The sequence below is a fragment of the Centropristis striata genome, chromosome 18, assembly GCF_030273125.1.
Source record: "Centropristis striata isolate RG_2023a ecotype Rhode Island chromosome 18, C.striata_1.0, whole genome shotgun sequence".
Classification (NCBI taxonomy): domain Eukaryota; kingdom Metazoa; phylum Chordata; class Actinopteri; order Perciformes; family Serranidae; genus Centropristis; species Centropristis striata.
Genome location: NC_081534.1, coordinates 26,336,686 through 26,350,286, shown reverse-complemented (window position 1 = coordinate 26,350,286; position 13,601 = coordinate 26,336,686). Strand labels below are relative to the sequence as shown.

The window sequence follows — 13,601 nt, the reverse complement described above, 5'->3', positions numbered from 1 at the left end:
CAACTGAATTACATCCGCTCCAATTGGACAGTTATTATTACTCCTGACAACCGAGCATACGTGTCATTGTTGGAGAGCGAGCAGTGTGTGACCTTGTACGCCTGTTTTGTGGCTCTCTTTTGTCTCATCTCTCATTGTTTGTTATACGGAAGTTAATAAGTGGCAAAACTATTGAGGAGAACTTCAAGCTATAATTGTCCAGAAGGCAGAGGGATAGATTTGTAAGAACAATTTTGGATGTGAGGGTTGTTTTTCCCCAGCAGTTTTGGCAGATTGTAAGCTCCTGAGACAGTTAAGGGCGTTTACTAACAATTGGCAAACAGACTTCAACAAAATGTGCCCATTTCTGGCTCTGATGCTCATATCTGTTCATGTTTTAAGTCTTCAAGACAACTGAAATAGCTGAGGAACCCACCAGGAAGCCTAATGTTACATCGTCTAACAAGATGTTGCTTCACTTCTTGGTCAAATTCAATAGAGCTTGCTCTGCTCTGAGGCTGAGTTTGTTTGCAAACAGGAAAACGAATTTCAAGATAACAAATGAAGGACTACTGCTCACTCAAATATAGATACACAACCGCTCTCTACAACTTGATCAAAGCTTGATTACACTCATGATTGTGTTCGTGCTACATCATAATTTCCAACTCAACAGATTGTGTGACCTTTAGCCCTCAACCTGTTGTTTCTGCAAAGCTCAACCACAACCTAACCAGCAGAAGAATTACAGAATACAATGCACCTGCTACACCTGCTAGTTCTTTGCATATCTTGCATCCTTTCTAGTTGTTCACCACTTGAGTTGGTTTTTACTAGAGGCTGAACAATTAATAGGTTTGGCAATTAATTGGTGTCAATAGGACGTGACACAAACTATCAATATTGACAGAACTCGGCTCAGAAAGTGGCTAGTGGCTGTGCGGCTTCCACCAGTCACGCACATGGAGGATACATATCAGAGTAAAAGCAATGTGTACCTGAGATTTTCATCCTATTTCAATGAAAGTTAACTTTGTATAAGACAGCTCAATTGGTACATGATGAGGTTGTTGGTCATGGTAAGGCATTATTAATGCATTAGACTGGAGACAACTGCTGCTCTGCTGGAAGTGTGCAGTCTCTGTTCAGTTCGCGAGCATGGTCGTTATAATTTGATTAGCTGTAAGTGCATGCTGAGCGAAACCATGGGCCATTTCTGATTAATGGAGGGACACTTTAGCTGAAAATATCTGTGTGGATGTGATTAACTCCTGATTATTGTCTAAACAACTGTTAAAGATGCAGTGAAATGACATTGAAATTTTTGTTGTTGGCGAGGGCTTGGCGGAATTAAAGTCTGCAAGACAGGCGGCAAGCTGTTGGATCAATGTTAGTGAGTAATATTAGCTGGCTTTATTTCGACTTTCTATTTTAAAAAAAGTAATAATAACATAACAAATGGACGTGTACACACTGTACACTTGAAACTGTAGGGTCGTTAAATCTCAAAAATCCAATTCGATATAATTTAGTTTCAGTAAAAAAATATAAAAACAATTTTAATTTCTATTCTGGCACAAAATCTGGCAATTTAAACACTTTTAATGACTCATGTCACCTTAAAATTCACAAACTTAAAAGGACTTTACGGACCTGTTGGTTATTTACCTTAGCAGGAACATGTTGTGTGTGAAGTTTTGGTGATTGTATTTTTGCGAGTGCGTCACTTCAGCAGGGGGATTTGTTCAGATACAGATCAAAAATCTGAACACAAAAGAAGTGCTATGAAATGCTATGTTTGCATGTGCCTAAGAGAAAACTGGCTCCCTGCAGTGATTTGGATTTGAGCACAGTGTGAGTGCAGCCAATATGTCTGGCTTTCCTCACAATGTATTGTACAGTATGTCACTCCTCATGCTGTGGCCTTACATCACCTACTGTTAAGACAACAGGCAGCCGGCCAGGGTTACCAGCGGAAAGTAAGGGTGGAAACTTTGCAGAAAAGGGTGTACAGTATCCACCCCACACCCCCGGGGGCTCCCTGCACGAGCTCCAGGCTCCAGGCCAACCAACTCCTCCAAGTTCTGCGTATTTAGGTCACCCACACACCTCTAACTCCTATAGCATGTCCATACAAACTGATTTAAATTGTTTGAATCTTCGTGCAGCAGTGGTTTTAAATTAGACTATAGTCAAAGGCCCAAGCAGAAGCCTGTACTGGTGGGAGGAGAAATGGTTGCGCAGAAAAAAAAGCTTCAGAGGTAAGTCAAGGTAATGAGGGCTAGACAGTGATAAGACAGGAAAGGAGGTGATTTATCTTCACAATAAAAGCATCAAATATTTTTATTTTCTTTGTTTTTCTTATTTCATTTCAATATTTACAGCAGAATTCACTTCCCTGGTTCACAATTTAGCCTTATTTTATTAACAGCCCTGGGTGTTTTTGCTTGAGAGACTCGTTCTAGATCATATTCTAATTAGGATATAATTTCAGACATACAGGTGTTTTGTAGTAAAAGCAATATATTCCTAAAGGCAAGTCACTTTTGCTTTCCAGCTTTTAACAATTTTCAAGCTGTCTATTTTTATTGAGATCAAAGTTGGTTATGAGGACATCTGAGGTCAAGGGTCCAGTTCTTCCTTACATCGTTCCCCCTGACACTAACAATTAAGTCTTTAAAATGTTTTACTAGATAAATTAGTCATGGTTTGTTTATTTATTTAGCTATATTTTGGGGAAAAGCCCGCTTCAAACACTTCTTCTGCCAGGAATAAAAATCTCATGGGGAAACAAGGAATCCTTTTAGCATTTATTTAATTGTTTTTGGCCCAAAAGTGGGGAAAATTTAAGTCTAAAATTAATCGGATCAGCAGAAACAATAACCACCATATGTTACCTTTTGATGATTGTATAATATAAACTCCACACAGGATGCTAAATTCATCCAGTGTTCCCAGGAAAAAATACAGAGGACATGTCTTAAATGAACTCAAAAACAAGTCATCACAACATGTAAGATTTGAAACAGATAGACAATTGATGGATTAGCTGATAGAGAGAAAATGAAACAATTTGCTTATGAAACAACCACTTATTTGTAAAAGGCTTTACTATTTAGCATGAAAACCAATTTAACAAAAAGAATAGAGGTATCCTACTCTACTTTTGACATAAGTAAAGTAGAATACATACTGTTTTTATGGTAGTACACTTATATGTACTATATGAACTTATAAGTACTTGATAATAGTATTAAATATACTCTTGATTTTGCAAAGACTACCCGGAATTACTTTTTCAAAGAACTAAAATATATAAAGTGTGGATTCAGCTTTTCCAAATATTAATATTGTGTGATTTTACTTAAGTCTTCTGTGAAAGTAAATTGAACACCTTGGGGTTCAAGGACTAGATAAACTTAACACTTGTTGAATTTGTATTTTAAAGTTTTATATTTAGTACAACACACTTTAAAAATAACAACAGATACATTTACATAATTTCTTATTCTTTTTCTGTTTGTAATACAGCAGTATTGTAACAAAAGCAATTCCCCCAAGGGATCAATAAAGTATTTCCGAGTCTGACATTTGAAGATATCACCTTGGACTATTTTATGACATTTTATACACCAACATGTTATTAATCATGAAAAATGATCTTCGGTTGCATCCCTTAAACATTAAAACTTGAGAAATATTTATCAGACAGTTCAACAATGTCAGTTATCAAGCTGCTGAATAGCGTCAGTAACAGATTAGTGTTTACCGCAGTGTAGAACGAGACTTTTATTTTGAATGTATACACCGGAAGTGTCGCGGTTTTCTCGCTACCTTGACGGTGCCGAGCTTTATGACAATTAATATAGGGAGCGACCTCACGCGGCCTTTACCGGACAGCCTCCCTGAAACGGCGTATAATCCCGGTGGGGGTGTGTGTGGGGCGGGCAGCCGGTGAGAGGCACGTGTCTGAGTGTGTAGCGACGATAAGCTTTACTGGGTCAGGTAAAAAACACACACGGGGGCGCGTTTCAGACCGAATGCACCCGTTAACCTCGGCAGGCGCGCGCCCGCCGGTTCGCTCGCTCTCCGCGGAGGCGACGGTTCCGCGCGCTGATGTGTCTGTCTGCATCTGGTGGGAGAAGAGGACGGTGCGCTCCGGTTTAACGTTACCTGCTGGTGTCGAGGCAGGGGGTGGGGGGTGGGAGTCTGGAGGTGTAGGGGGGGTGTGCTCCACCGGACAACGTTTAAACACACACTCGTTATGTAACGGCTGTCCGGTTGATTCTTCCTCACACCGAACTCACTCAAGTTCACTCGCCCCGTCTTCTTCTTCACGCGCACATCATCTGCTAAAACGGAACCAACGGTTTGGCTCCGGAGCGCGCGAGGCGAGCGATGACTTTAGGAGATGACTGCAGCTTAAGTTAACGGCTGTAACGGCTGCCGGTGTTGCGTTCACGAGCTAAAATGTAATGTTTATATTTACCGTGTCGTCCGTCCCTCAGGCACACGGACCCTGACGGTCGTCGCTCTCTCTCCTCTCGTTCACTCCTGAGCTCTCTCACTCTCTCACACACTCTCTCTCTCTCTCTCTCCTCGCGCTCTACCGGGTCTTCTCTCTCCGCTGCTGGCTCGCGCTCCCCCGCCTGCTCCTCTCTCTCTCTTTCTCCCCCCCCCCCCCTCTCTCTCTCTATCACCGACCGGCCTGCTCGCTCTCTCACGAGCCGCAGAGGCTGCAGCACCGGAGAGAAAGTTTCCGCCGGGTCCTAAAGTCTACAGCCACTCTGTGCGCGCACACATACATACACGCACGAGCACGCACACACGAGAAGACAGGTGTAGAAGAAAAAAAAAAACTTCTTGTAAACCTTCACATAAACTTTAGTTCAGGTTTAAATCACTGACTTCCAAACAGAAATATTTCAGAGCAGGTTTACAGTGTGATGACATAATTATAAATTAAGTTTTATATTAATTTACATTTTTCTGTTACATAATCGTAACAGGAAAAACTACAGCCAAAGAAACGAACAAATAAACCTCAGTTTTCGTCCAAATATAAGCCTTTTTTTCCCTGGAAAGTACTTTTTAAAAAAGCAACAATTGATTTGTATATAATGACTAGTCGATAAATGTTATGCATTATTCTGAACATGGGGGTACACAGTGACATAGTGGTAAGCACGGGTCGCCGGTTCGATTCCGGCCTGCGGCTTTCTCCCACAGTCCAAAAACATGCACTTAGGTTTAATTGGTGACTAAATTGTCCGTAGGTGTGAATGAGAGCGTGATTGTGTCAGCTCTATGTGTCAGCCCTGTGATAGTCTGGCGACCTGTTCAGGATGTACTCCGCCTCTCGCCCAATGTCAGCTGGGATCGGCTTACATCGACCAAGACCCAAGTGCGGATAAGTGGTTTCCCTGAATGAACTCATGAATGAATTATTGTAACTGTACCAGGAAACGATGGGGCAAAAGAAACTAACAAAAACTAACTAATGCGGTAATCATCCAAATATAAAATAAATCCAAATTTTTTTCCTGGTAAATCTATTTTAAACAAGCAACATTTGAATTGTATATAAGTATTAATGTTATACATGAGTCAGAACATCTGATATTTTAAATTGTAAACTACAAAAGTACACATGAAATCTTGACCAAGCTGTTAAATTAGCCGATGTCTTTCTAAAATATAATAACATTTTTTTAATATAAGCTTTTTGCAGAGTGTCCTTAAAATAGCGTTATATATAAATGTACAGTTCGTGGTTGTAAAAGTTTCTTTGAATTTAGGCTACAAAACCACTGATCTAGGTTTAGGGCAAAAAACTTCCTGGTCTGATGCAAGGATGTTCAGTGATGTTTAAATCACGTCGTTTACTCTTACTCTTTCCACATGTGATAATAACCCTGCTCTCCTGGGTGAAAGTTGGGGGTGTGTTCAACCCAAAGCTGCAAAAAGGTTACAATTTTTCAACTTTACTGGAGGCAAATCCCAGACCAGAAACAACAAGCAAAAATTAGGATCTCATTGGAATGAATGGATTTCCAGTTGACTCGCATAACTAGAGATATGTAGAAATGAGGCGTTACAGTTCAGCAGTGTTTAGAAAGCCCTGTTGCAATGTACTAGAGTTCTGCACAGTAACATGCTTTAATAATGTTATGACCTCAGATGTCACAATTAAAGTTTGCATCACAGATGATGTGGAGCTAAAAAAAATACAGTCTGAAAAACTGCCAGAAAAAAATATTCAACTGCTTCCAACAGCCTTAAAGGAGCTGCTCTACTGGAAGTATTTCATGTTCTACTTTTACTAATATTCTAGTCAGTTTGGTGGATTTTTTTCTTGAGCAATTACTCAATCTGGAATTTATGTTACATGACTATTTATTGCGTGAAAAACACGAGAATCAATATCCTTAATTGCGAACCTGCAGGCAGAGAAGGCAAACTTCCCTCAGGGGACCTGAAGGCTCCAGGTTCACTGTGTTGCAAAATTTGTTAGAACTGCAACCGAATCTAGTTTTAAAGCCTCTATTATTTCTATTTGTCTTGTAATATATGGGACATTTTCTGAAATAAATGTAATGCTTAATTTAGATGCATTGAACTAATAACTAACACATACAAACAGTGGGAGACGTGAGACGCCTGTAGCTAAGTTTTGCCACAGGGTGAGTAATAAAAACAAAGATTAATGGTCTTTAAATTTTAAAGCATGTGTTGTTCATAAAACGTGCAAAGATATATTGAATAGAAAAGTGTTGATAATTAGTTTGTGATTAAAACAGACAGTGAATTAATGATTTTGAACTTAACCCTAACACCAGACAAGAATGGTGATATTTGGAGGATTCAATAACATATATATATATATATATATATATATATATATATATATATATATATATATATATTTATTTATTTTTTTTTTTATTTATTTTTTTTTAAATCTTGCTTTTTACAATATCTGTTCACAGCAACTACAGTGTGGTTGGACACATCAGAAGGGGGTAAAAACACAAATAATGAGGCAATAAATATCTAAATAACCTGTAAAAATAAATAAGTCAATATAGGTCTTTATTATATAGAAAGGTTTTTATTGTTGAAAAAGGCAGTTTTTAAAAGGAATTCTATTGTTGATATGTCATTAGGAAATAAAGGTTCCTTGGAATCAATAAAAGTAGCCTAAAAAAACTATTTATTTATTTATTTAACTCATAAATATATTAAATTATTTATATGTTTATTGCCTCATTTGTTTATTTCATTGCTTATTTTACAGGCATATTTATTTAAGATTGACTTCTTTCAAAAAGTAACAACTGCTGTAGCAAATACAGATTTTTTTTCTTATTTCCTGCCATTTTTTAATATCTCATGATTAAAAAATATCTGGGAACCATTCTTAGAGAGAAAATGTGTTTACAAATAGCTTCTGTTGAACACAGGAGGCTTTTTTGGTCATGTTTTTTGTAGATTACCTGCCTCTATCTGCACCACATTTACATTTTCTTGTTCGGTGGGGTAGTTTCTTCCGGTGGAACTCTTTTCTCTGCAGGTTTCTAAACAGGTGAAACTGAAGCATGCTGCAACAAGTTGAAACCTGCTCTGCTAACTGCTGTGCACACACACACGGGATTCTTGAAAAGATGGGAAAAGCAGTAAATGTAGAATGAGCGGAAGCAAGTGGGGAAACCTTAAAAGATTTACAAAGAAACTCCTGCATTTCATATGATATTAAAGTATTTACAAAAGGATGCTTGACTTCTATTTTCCTTTAACTCCTTTTTCTGTTTATGAACATCTCAAAGTAGAAAGATTGATTCTTACTAGAGCTGCAATCCATGATTAATTTACTTATTGACTTTTTATTTTCTCCAGTTAATTTTCATAGTTTAGTCCATAAAATCTCATAAAATAGTAAAAAAAACGCCCAGCGTGATGACTTCAAGCTGCTTGTTTTGTAGCAGCAAATCCTCAAATATTAGCTGTCTTTTTTAGAGATCAAATAGACTTCATGACTGTCTGATTTTTGCCCTAGAAGAGAACTTGGTTTGACCTCTGAGAAGAAAAAGTGTAATAAAGAGGGTCATAACTGCAGTGAGTGAGTATAGGAGTTGGAGGGTGGGTGAGGGGTTTATATTTATAGCCGTCAGTGAGGTCACCAACAACAGACAACCTCAATGAGCTTCATTCAGTCAATAGTTTACACCCCCACCTCGCATACACACTCTGACAAACGCACCTATACACCACACACACAGTCAGAGTCGTGACCTCTGAAGGAAGCTCATGGGAAAAGTGGGAACTGCTCATCCATACTAATGAGGACACTAAATCAGTGGAAAGTTAAAAAGTCGTACATGTAGGAGAAAAATTGGGTGTTTATTTATAGAAACTGGGTTATGACCAAAAACATTGGCTCAGTTTTGTTTCTCCTCAGAATACTATGAGCAGTGAATGATATTGGTTCAAGTTTGTAGGCTACAGTAGAATAAAAAAAAAAGTCAAAATCTTAAGTACTCAAGTATTTTTTTGAATTTTTGCTACATTTCAGGGAGAAAAATTGCACTTTTTTTACTTTATTTCACAGCTCTTGTTACTAGAAGTGGTGGAAGAAGTATTCATATTCTTTATCCTTTAGGTAAAAGTACTAATACTGTTCTGTGAAAATGATCTACAAGTTGAAGTAATGATAAACAGACATTTTCAGCTTTGTAAAGATACTGTTTCAAGCTGATCCAAAATGTTTTTCTAAGAGTCTATTTAGCTTAAGAAGTGGGAGAATTATCTCAACACAAAAAGGATGAGAAAATGTAATCTGAAAAATTAGTAAAGCTGTTATGTATATACTTTAAATCAAATATTCTGTCTGTTTAAAGGATAGTTCAGATCGTTCTGAAGCAGAAGTGACAAACTCCACTGTTCTGTAAGGTAAAATTATAAGACTGCCCTCCCCCCAAAAACTACCCAAAGTGTTGTTTGTACAGCAGCTTAAACAACCCATATTTATGTTTATGGTCAGAGAATACGGAGCATTAAGAATGAAACAACAAAAGCACTTTGACCCAGAAGTCAGTGTGTGAAACCAAACTGCAAAGTTGTTATTTGAAGTTGTGTAATTCAATGTTTTGTGCAGTAAACGTCTACATCAAGCTTGAAGTCACCTACGTAATTACTGGAAATTAGCTAGTCACATCCATTTATTCTACCTTTTTTACTTTCATGTTCTATGCCTAACCATGTACTTTTTCCTAAACTTAACCAAACTCCAATTGTTTCACAACGTTAACCTCATGTTTAAAACGCAGATCATTCCTGTGGGTCATATTTTAAAATAGCAACAAACAACATAATGTTGTTGTATGGTTTGGAGGACTTTTTAAAAAATGATTGTTTTCGTCAAAAGGTGTCTGGTGGATTGAAGAGAGTGTAGATAACAGCTTTAGTTTGTCGTTGCAGAAGGCTGACAGAAAGGTAAAGTGGTGAAAATGTTTGAAATAAAGCGTAAACTTAAACAGATAGTTTTGGTGTTTTGAACACATTTATCTGCTGCCCTCGTCCACAGCAGTACACTTATTTGTTTCCATGTCAGTGCTCTTGCATGCTTCTCCAATCTGGATGCATACTGACTACCATAATACCCTAATACACTGACTGGATATGTATCTCCCCACAAAAAAATCTGACCTACCCCTTTAAGTCAGGCTCTTATTTTCCCAGTCCTGCTCATCTTCTGCCTGTGGTTTGTTTCTCTGCAGGGTTCACAGGCAGTTTGCAGTTTGGAGCAACGTCGTGGGGTTTAGAAAAGCTGTATTCCAGATGAGAAGTCAAGGAATTTTACAAATGGGTCACTTTCCAGGAATACAGTCGATCCAGAGTGTAGTTTCCAACTTGTTTCACAGATTTATTAAATTAGATTATTTGCCAAACTGCACAGGAACACAAAGAAAAGAGGAGGGGATGCAATGTTGAGGTCATGAAAGAGCTCTGACATAGTAGTGGAAAGTCACGTAGGCCTAACAGTTTTGAATTAAACATCACATACTCTTGTTTTTATGTTGCCACCCAGTCTTTTTATGTCCTGGAGGGTAAAGACAAACCGTCACACTCAGGTTTTGACGATAAATATTATTTATTGCAGATGAAACACACGTTTAACTCACAGTCAGTCAGCTCAGGCAGGTTCAGAGCTGAAGGTGTTTACAGTTTCATGTCAGGACGCGTCTGTCGTCCCGTCAGTCTTCATTTCACTCTCACTTTCACACACAAACACACACTCGCTCACGCACACGCACACAGAAACAAGATGTCATTCACTTATTTAATCATTCATATAGTCAGTCAGTCAGTCTGAAAATGTGATAATCACAGACGTAAGCTGTCAATCAAACAATGTGGAGGGCTGGTGAAGTCTGAAAGAAGAAATTGTTCAACAGATCCAAAAATGTACAATAGTTAAGTTCAGTTTCCTTCGAGCAGAAACCAAAACGGGAAACACATCTTTAATAAAATTATTTTACATCTGCTACATGATAATAAACCAACCAGACCTGATTCAAGCTCAGTAAGTCACTTTGGGTTGTTTAATTTGCATACAGAAGATTTTTGGGGTGCTGGTTGTACGTCGACATGCACAGTGAACTTCAACTCCCACAATCGCCTGCGTTTTACAGAAAGCTTTAAAAAAGAATGAATGAATAGCAAAGTGCGAGGAGTTATTTTGGGGGCAATGTTCAGAAAGTAAAAAATCTGTACTTTCTTTTGCATAGATAGACAAGAAAAGTTGACTACAACTTCCACGAAGTATTGCAGTAAGAAACATCCAATCCGAAAGCTTGAAGTTTTGTTTAATGAGTCATTTTTTGATGCTTTTTGTTACTAATTACATTAATAAAGCATTTTTATTTTCTACAACAAGCAGGTTTTTTTCTCCACAGTGATACCCCCAAAGGCTCATGGGTACTGTAGTATTTAGAGACATTCTTTATACAAGACTGGCAGAAAAACTTTCCCTAAGGGTTGAGATTATTAACATTTTTCTTTCTTCTTTTCTTGTTGTTGGAAAATAATTGTGTCTTTTGACTTTTATTATTTTTTTGATGTCTTGATGCATAATATATAATCCTCTATCAAAACGCAATCAATTATTGATTACACACAAAAAAATTCAGGGTTCATAGAGATTTTTGAGTATCGTACATAAATTACATACAAAAATTCACTCTCAAAGCCTTTATCATCACATCTAAATTGTTACTATAAATGCAACATTTACAGACTTTATTCCAACAACAATCAATGTATGATGACACGTTTTAACCAAGCTATTCATTTTATCATTATTAATAACTTTGTCTGGTATGTTTTGATCGAAATGAAATGACTGATTATGTGGAAAATCAAGCACTTTTCAAGGAGTGTATTCAAATGTAAGGACATTCCTGACCTTAAAAGCTTTTGGTTAAAATTGAGATTTCCAAAAGTTTGTACAAACTGTTTGAGGTGAAACTAAAATTTAAAATCTGCAAGGAAAAGCAAACCATAGGGATTAGTCAGAAAGGAACAAACATAACATTTGTGCAACTATTTTTTACTATCTTATTTCTTCAATTGTGTCTCAGGTTCAGGTTAATAAAAGAACATTTGTAAAGGGAATAAAAACTTCCAGAGCCCAGGTCTCCTCCCACTCTGCTACTCTTTTGCTACACTGTTGAAGCAAACGGTTTTATATTCTCTCTCCCTCACACACACACACACACACACACACAGTAATCAGATATCTCCTCTTTGACTGTCATCCTGCTGCAGTACCAGCATACACAGAGAGGCCTGGACTACCTGAGCTGCTGTCATAATCTCTTCCAGGACCGGGACTCTCCGCCCTGCACGGGGCCGGGCTTGATACAGCAGGAAACGTCTTATTAAAGCTTATCGTCTCAGCAGGGCCGGACCACACGCACGCACACATAAACACTCAAACTGAATGAATAAATGTCAAAGAAATCAAATGAAAGCAATAAATACTAAGCACACAGTGCCCAAACTTAAAAACATTACAACTCACTTTTGACTTTCCACTTTTTCTCTCCACTTTCGTCACATCCCACATCTCCATTCTGAAACTTTCCTGCACTTTTTTTTTAATCCTTCACAAATTTCCTAAACACATCTTTCCGTCTCTTCACGGTGTCCCTCTCACTTCCTCGACCCTCGAAAACGCAGAGCACACACACACAAACAAAAAATGCGCGCTACAGTACAAATCAGTAGGTTTCCTCGTTTAGCTATGCATGATCAAATCAAAACAAAAGTAAAACCACAGTGACAAGACACACACACACACACACACACATAATCACAGCTATACATCAGTAGGGACCCAGCGGTCGTTTTGGTGTCCAGCATCGTGATTGGTTGATTGGCAGTGGAGCTCTAACCACCATTGGTTAACGACGAATATAAGATATATTTAAATCCCAGCAGGGTCAGTCTTCTTTGGCCGTGATGAATCATCACTCTGCCTGAGGAGAAAGTGACAGAAGAATCAGACGAGTCATCAGAAGTTCATTTCTTTCATGTGGGATTAAAGGAATAGTTTGATATTTTAGATATCAGCTTTTCTGCTGAGAGTTTCATACCACTCTCATGTCTGAACACATATAAAGCTGGAGCCAACAGATGTTAGCTTAGCTTAGCATAAAGACTGGAAACAGAGGGAAAGTGCTAGCCTGGCTCTGCCCTGAGTTAAGAAATCTGCCTACCAGCACCGCTAAACCTTGTTTATTTACATTGGTTTCTTTAATCCTCATCATGATGACAACAAGTCTAAATTAAGTTACAACTCAACACTGTTTATACAGCACCTTTCATTCAAATATGCAGGTGTGGTAAGGTTTTTTAAAGCTTTATAAACAAGTAAAAGAACTTTAAATAACTTCTTAAAGATAGGTTTGGGGTAATTTGGGTAATGTGACCGATTTTCCTTGTTTTTGAAACTCTGGTTCTTAACTAGCTTCAGTTTTCTTCAAGACTTTTTAGGAAAAAAAGGAGCATGTTGTATACACGTGTATAATAAAACAAAAGATATAATGTGTTTATTAGTGAGCTTTAGAGGTGCTGGTGGGCATGTTTAACTTTACACAGTTTCTAGTCTTTACACTAAGCTAACCACCTATGTGTGGCTTCTTATTGAATGTACGGACATGAAAATGGAATAAATCTTCTCATCAAACTCTTGGCGAGAAAGCAATAAGCATATATCCAAAAATCATCTTTTTACAGTTTCACCTAAAGTAAACACCAATAGAGAACACCATCAATTCATTTTAAAGTTAATAACTACTACTTAAGTTTGTTGTGACAGATTTTGTTTGTGACACAAATATATTTGTCTTCTAATAAAAAGGAAAATATGCTTTCATTTTAAGTAGAAATAACAAGATTTTATTTTCATATCAGGAAAAACCTTCCTGTTAGATATTTCGTTCTACATGAACTCAAATGAAACATCAAAGTGCTTAAAAGCTGATCAGGAGAAACCAAAGCACTGGCCGGTTGGAGGCCAGTACTAACAAGTCCAAACGTACAAACAAGTTGCTGCTTTG

General features: G+C 37.7%; 2 protein-coding genes across 5 annotated transcripts in view; both read right to left on the bottom strand.

Annotated features, from left to right (window-relative positions):
- Window positions 1-4,606, bottom strand: part of LOC131991363 (DNA (cytosine-5)-methyltransferase 3A-like) — a 68,974-nt gene extending 64,368 nt beyond the window's left edge. For all 4 annotated transcript variants that reach the window (XM_059356750.1, XM_059356751.1, XM_059356752.1 and 1 more), the window contains exon 1: window positions 4,469-4,606. The gene's annotated coding sequence lies outside the window, so the exon portion shown is untranslated. The remainder of the gene's footprint in view (window positions 1-4,468) is intronic.
- A 5,504-nt stretch (window positions 4,607-10,110) lies between these two features.
- LOC131990949 (dystrobrevin beta-like) overlaps window positions 10,111-13,601 on the bottom strand; it is a 35,171-nt gene continuing 31,680 nt past the window's right edge. Inside the window, exon 22 of the mRNA XM_059356200.1 lies at window positions 10,111-12,518. The gene's annotated coding sequence lies outside the window, so the exon portion shown is untranslated. The remainder of the gene's footprint in view (window positions 12,519-13,601) is intronic.